We start from the raw sequence: 6,858 nt of genomic DNA on the forward strand, positions 1-6,858 counted from the left end.
CCATCTTCCAGAAACCGTTTATCGTGCTTGCAAAAAAAAAACATTAGAAAAAGAAAGTATTAGATTGATGTAAAGAAAACGTTGCTCGCGGGGCTTGTCTGATGCATGGCAGGTGCACGGCCGCTGGATGAAAAAGGAACTTGCAGTAACCGATAAAACATCTTGCAAGTGACGGTGAAATATCACGCGCCGAGGGGTGATAAACGTCTTGAAAAGGGGTCATAAGGCATTTTGATATGTCGGAAAACGACCAGTTTCCAAGAGCCGCGGTTAAACACATTACGTTCAGATTTGAGCATAGAAAGAAGTGCGGGCGAGACTGGCCTGAAGCACGCATGCAGGAACTTGAAATGGCTCATGAAATGGTTTGCACTGTATCGTGCGCCGAAGGGTGTTGTCATGTAGCGATAAACCTCTCCTTGTGGCCTCGAAAGTCGTGAAGCGTTTGCAGCGAACACGAAACTATGTAACATTCAACGCAGCGTGCGTACGGTGTTCTGAGCGGGCATCCACGTTTCACGCAAGGTGAAAATGAGCAGCACAAAGCACTCAAGTGTGGAAAAGTGCATCCAAGTGAGGGGGGTTCAATGCCCCCCCCCCCGAAATTCTACCATTTTGCACACGCACACAAACACGCACAAACATGCATAAAAAGCTATTGAACCCCCCCCCCCCCCCCCACCCTTCGACAAAAAAATCCTTGCTATGTCCCTGAATGGAGGACTTAAGGCAGCGAAAGAATGACGAACACAAGGGCTTTCGCTTCCTAAGCCCTCTCCTCCCTTACCTATATTTCACCGCTTCGGTGCTTCGCGTTGCTCATTTTCACGATGAACGTAAACCAACTCGCCTACATCGCTATTCTAATTCGCATATGGCTTGTAAGTAACTTGATGCAAGGCTCGCGCTCGCCGAATCAGCGCGGAAATACCGAACGCGTGGCTTTCGTTATTACTCAGGGCTTATAACTATATATACGTAGATAAGCCGGCACCTGCTGGAGAGATTGAGTGGCTTCGAACAATGGCGTATATCGGCGAGCTTTGTCTCTGTGTGCTTTTCCTTTGCGTATAGCGATCTCGTGCTTTTGGACGATTGCTGATAACGATGCTGATAGCGATGGCGCCGCACTCCGAACGTCGAGATCCCCTCGCTGTGAGTGCGTCGAAACGCGAGTGGCCTCCTGCGTGTAGGTATAGCCGTCGGCGCCACATCGTATTTGCGCAGTTGACGATTTCGAAACAGGCCATCTCTACCCGAACACCGGCGGCCAATCGCATTAGGCGATCTCTGCTTCCGTTTGCTCGGGCTGCCTGAGTGCACTTCCTTGTCCAGATGTGTGTGCGTGTTTCCACTATAGGTCTGGCTCGATTAATGTTGGAATTATTAGTTTAATTCCTCAGCGTGGATAAAAGTTTTCAATACCTCGGTTAATCAAAGGATAACACTAGCGCCAAATTAACCAAGCATGTAGTTCAGCGTGCACATTTGGGCACGGAGTTCCCGCTTTCAGGTTAAAAAAAAGAAAAGAAAGGAAACTCAGTGCTGGGTCATCGTGGCTTTCTGACTACGGTGAACATTTCTATTCTCCTGCAGCAATCGTATACATCCTCTTTTCATCCTCATTTACATCTACCTCACTTGAGGTGTTCCCCGTAAGTGGGACAATCGCTGCACATTATCCGTTGCTGTGGTCCGGTGGTTACGCCGATCGACTGCTGACCCGGAAGGCGCCGGTTCGATCCCGGCCGTGGTGGTCGCATTTCGATGGAGGCGAAATAAATAGTGCACGTTAAAAGAACACCAGGTGGCCGATATTTTCGGAGCCCACCATTGCGGCGTGCCTCATAATCATAACGCCAAGCCTCAGAAATTATTCTTGGTCACTGCACATTTGCCTTTCGCAAGAATCTCTCTATTTCATGATATACTGGTAGGTAGATCGAAACAGCAAAAACCAGCTGCACTGCACAGATTTGAGCTAAGAAATTCTGAACAAGCATCACGCAACGAAAAACGCTAAGTCTTGATTTTATTGAGGTAGAATTCAATTCAACCACTTTATCGGGTAGTCAACAGCTCAGATATTTATTACCACCACCACCACCACCACCAGCATCATCATAAACGAGAAGAAAATTGGCAGTCTTACAGGGGCGTAGCCAGAAATTTTTTTCGGGGGGCGTTCAACCATACTTTATGTATGTTCGTGCGTGCGTTTGAATGTGTGTGTGTATATATACGCAAGCAAAACTGAAAAATTTTGGGGGGGTTTGAACCCCCCCAACCCCCCCCCCCCCTGGCTACGCCCCTGCAGTCTTACTATTTTTACTTTACCATACACGCAGGACCGAAATCCATCTCAGCTGCTTCATAAATTAACAACCCCTTTTAAGGCCTCCTATGCCTGCTAATTTCCCATTCCACCGCTGTAAACAATCTACTCCATTTTAACTTTGCTTCCTTCTCTACGGCGCTCAGTCTAGCTACTTTCTTTTTTTAATTTCCAAAGCCTGTTGTTAGCATAGTCCCTCATAACCCCCATTAACATAGCCCCTCAAAAGTAATGAAGGGCTATGCTATTAAGCATAGTGAAAATAGGGCAAAGAATGCGAATAAATTTGATTCACGCTGAAAATTTTGCAGCGAACGATGAAAGGGTCCGTTTAACCAAAGATAGAAGTGGGGTGGTCGGCAAGGCCTGGCCTGTGCATCGTAGGTGGCGAAGACGGCAGGCCCGAACAAGTCTACAAGTGTGTCACTGTCACGTTGTGGACTGTGGCGTCACGAAGCTGGCGCGATGTCCCTCAGTAGGGGCCGTTAGACCATGGACGCTTACCTTATCTACGCAACCCGCCCAACTATATTTATTTTTAAACTTCACAGAAATGTAATATGTTCTCGTTTGCTCCGTCAATAGTAATGCAGTTTCAGTTACACCCCCCGCTGCTCTGTCCTTGTCTTCGTTTCAACCTGAATATTTGTTTTTAGGATGTTTTTACGCTGTCCTAATATTTTGAAACATATTAAGCGAAAATTTGTTTATCGCAGTGCATAAAACACGGAGCTCGCTTTTCATTATTTATTTATTTATTTCTTTGCTGGCTTATTTCGGCCCTTTTCCTTTTGCAAAGTCCGAGCCACGCGTGCATGTCTTTCACGTGACATCTTCCACACAAAGCAACCTGTGAGACAAATAAATAAATAATAAAAAACTAAAAATAAAAAAAGTAGGAAAAAGGGGGGGGGGGGGTATGAGGGAGTTGTTGAGCGAGTCGGTACATGGTCCACCCTAACATGGTGCCACGGCCGGTCTGGAGGCGCGCGCTCTAGACCGGCCGTGATGGTGCTTGACAGGGGTAAAACTAGCAAACAAGAAGATGCCCAGAAAGCACCGTGAGTAAAAATACAGAGAAAGGGATGACAAGAATGCTGGACAGCGTTCGCTGTGAGTGAAATGTCAGGAGCCTGAATAAAAGAGAGGTGAGTTTAAAGGAGGAAAAACCCTACTCTCTGAACACGCAGCACGGCTGAGCGTCCGTGGGGGGGGAGGTGATTCTTAAAAGGAAGAAGGAAATGAAAATGGAAATTGGGTGTGGAGAGCACGATAACTGTCTCTCAAGTGAGGACACCTCAACCGATACACTCACGGGGGATTGGGGATTAGAGGGACAGTGAGAGTGAAAAGAGTATGGTAAAAGAAGAAAAAGAAAGGTATGAGTGAAAAAAAAAACAGTGAGGGGGTGGGGGGGCAGGAGAACGGGCGTCCGAGTCACCGTGGTGAGCGGCTAGAAAATTCGTTCGACTAGGCCGGCATCCTCGAGAAAAGCCAGTAGGGCCGCAAGGGCTGATCGGCGACGGTGTACGTGGCCGGTGGGATGGAGCAAGTCCTGTAGGGTCGCACACGGCAGTCCGACGAGGCGGTACTTCATGGCGAGCCGCTTCCGCGCAGTGTTGAGAGACGGACAGTCAAACAATAGGTGGCACAGGGTTTCGATCGCGCCGCAATCGGTGCAGTTCGGTGCAGCGGCGCCGCGAAGACGATGCCTGCGTTCCGCGGGCCACACAGAACCGGTCCTCAGGGCAAGAAGAAGCGCGCGCTCGCGGCGAGTGAAACCAGTGGCTGGGATGGGAGGAGGGGGGTGTCCGGAGGCGACCCGTGCGTCAGGATGCTCGCGCACCAGCTCCCGGCGAAGGTTGTTGCGTGCCGAGTCGAACGAGCTGGCGTAATCCGTCAGCGAAGTCTCGGCGGAGTGTGCTCGTTTTGCGAGTTCGTCTGCAGCCTCATTGCCCGCGATGCCGACGTGTGAAGGGAGCCACTGAAGGACCACATCACAGCCTCGTTCCTGGAGGGCCAGCAGGCTGAGAGCGGCACGCTGAGCAAGAAGGGGGCCTCGTTCCTCCTTCGCGAGCTGGCGGAGTGCAGGTTTCGAGTCGCAGAAGATTGCTGCGCTCGTGACGGCCGGCGAATTGCGCAGGAGGTCTGCAGCCAGCTGGAGCCCGACTAGCTCAGCTGTTGTTGAGGATGCACAGTATCGCAAGCGGCACTGTCGTTCCGAGCTGAGCTGAGGGGCTATGCAGGCGGCCGCGGCTGAGCGATCCTGCAGGACGGACCCATCGGTGAACACCTGCGTCCTCCCGGCCAGGTCCTCATACATCCGCGCCGCGGCCTCCTGAGCAATGGCACTGATGGGGGTGTGGCGTTTGGATCGAATGCCCGGCAGGTGCAAGTTCACTCGAAGGGGCACTCGACGGTGAGGGGGTGGCCAGCGCGAAAGGCGTGCGGGGTCGTCAGCCACAACACCGTCGTACACGTCGATAAGTTGGCCGACACGTGAGTTTGGCACAGCACGTAACCGCGAGAGGAGGGGACCTGCATCAGGCGCTCGGTGGAGACGCTGCAAGTGGCACAATGCGCGCAGGTCCGCCGTGAGCGACGCAGGCCACGCACGAGCCTCCGCGAGGGTCTCGGCCACACGAGAGCCACGAGGCATTCCGTGACACATGCGGATGACTCGGCGGTGGTCCTGGTCAATCAGTCGCCACTGTGGCGCCTGGAGTTTGCAGATCGGCAGTGCGTAGTGGATGGCAGACAGAGCCATCGCCTCGTAGATGGTGCAGGCGAAGGCAGCGGGGCAGCCGTTGCCGCCTGCGAGTAGTTGGCGCACGGCCGATTCCACGCGACGCGTCGTCTGTCGTACACGTCGCACCGCCGGGAACCATCGGAGGCGATTGTCTATCGTCAGGCCGAGGTAGCGGACGTTGCTACTCCAAACAATTGGTGCACCATCCAGCTGAAGGCACGGAAGACGTCGTCGGGCTTCAGCACGAGGGTGGACGACGAGGGCCTCGGTTTTCGGCGCCGAGATCGCGAGTCCGATGTTTCTCACGAAGGCGGCCACACATTGGAGGGCCTCCTGCATGCAAGCGCGCACCACCGAGCACTTTCGGGTCGGACCACGCACATACAATGCGACGTCATCAGCGTACACCACTGCGCGAACAGGGAACACAGCCGTTTCTGGTAGGCACTTGACGAGCGGCGCGAGCACCAGATTAAACAAAAACGGGCTGAGGACGCTGCCTTGTGGGACGCCACAGCTGACAGATCGCGGCGCACTTGTCGCCCCGCCCACGCGCACAGTAAACGTTCGGTCAGTGAGGAAGGCCTGAACGTAGTTCAAGAGTTTGCCCTCAACACCTAGCGCGCGCACAGCACTGATGATAGACGAGTGGGGGAGCGAGTCGAATGCCGACTTTATGTCAAGGAGGAGTAGGATGGCCATTTCTCCATCGTGAAGGGCCTGCTCGAGGGTGCTCACGACTGCAGCAATGCAGTCGATGGTCGCGCGATGTGGCCGGAATCCACACTGCTCTGGTGGGAAAGCGTTGCGCACCTCCGCGATCCACTGTAGCCGGTAAAGAGCCATCTCCTCCATAGTTTTGCCCGCCACAGAAGTGAGAGAGATGGGCCTGTATGACGTCACCGATCGCGGCGGTTTGCCTTGTTTGAGGACAGGAATCACAGTCGCGGAACGCCATTCTTCCGGGAGGACAGCACTGGAGAAAACTCTGTTGAATGCATCCAACAAGAGTGGGCGCTGGGAGGCATCCAGGTTTCTCAACAGCTGATGAGTGATTTTGTCCGCTCCAGGGGCGCTGCGCTTGCGCTTTCTGAGGAGAACCCGTTCCAGTTCGTAGAGGGAGAAGTCCTCCTTGCAGAGAGAGCGAATGTCAGCTGAGGTGATGGGATCCACGGGAGGGAGCGGGGGTGCGGCGTTTGTCGTGACACCGCCAGCGCTCCCCGCTCTAGGAGGGGAAGGAGGCGCGAAAGAGGCGGCAAGCAGTTCAGCAAGCTCCCTTTCAGTGATGCCCTGCGCAACGGCTATGGCGAGCACTGGGTAGCGCGACACTTTCGGGTTTATCAGGACGCGCATGATGTGCCAGCCGCGGCGACGTCCTCGTGGATCACTCAGAGAGGAACAGACGCCCGTCCAGCTGCGGTCGCGTAGCCGCTGGGCGTGCCGCCGGCACACAGCGTCGAGTCGGTTGTACTCTGTCCATGCGCCGGGGCCCGAGGAGCGCAGCGCCCGCCGCTGTGCTCGCTGGCGAACTGCGCGGAGGTTGAGCAGCTTGATGTCGGGGCAGGGTGTGCCGGCGGGAACAACACAGCGCGTTGTGGCACGCTCAGCACAGTCCGCGATGCGCGAAAAGAAATCATCACTGCTCTGCACGCTCGCGCACAGGTCACGGAAAAGTGGCCACCGTACAACACTGTATTCACGAACAGCACCACGGCTGGGGTGGCACGGGAGGAGTGTGATCGGGTAGTGATCAGAACCAGCAGTGTCAGCGTGG

The sequence above is a fragment of the Rhipicephalus sanguineus genome, chromosome 5 (genome assembly GCF_013339695.2).
Source record: "Rhipicephalus sanguineus isolate Rsan-2018 chromosome 5, BIME_Rsan_1.4, whole genome shotgun sequence".
NCBI classification, from domain to species: Eukaryota; Metazoa; Arthropoda; class Arachnida; order Ixodida; family Ixodidae; genus Rhipicephalus; species Rhipicephalus sanguineus.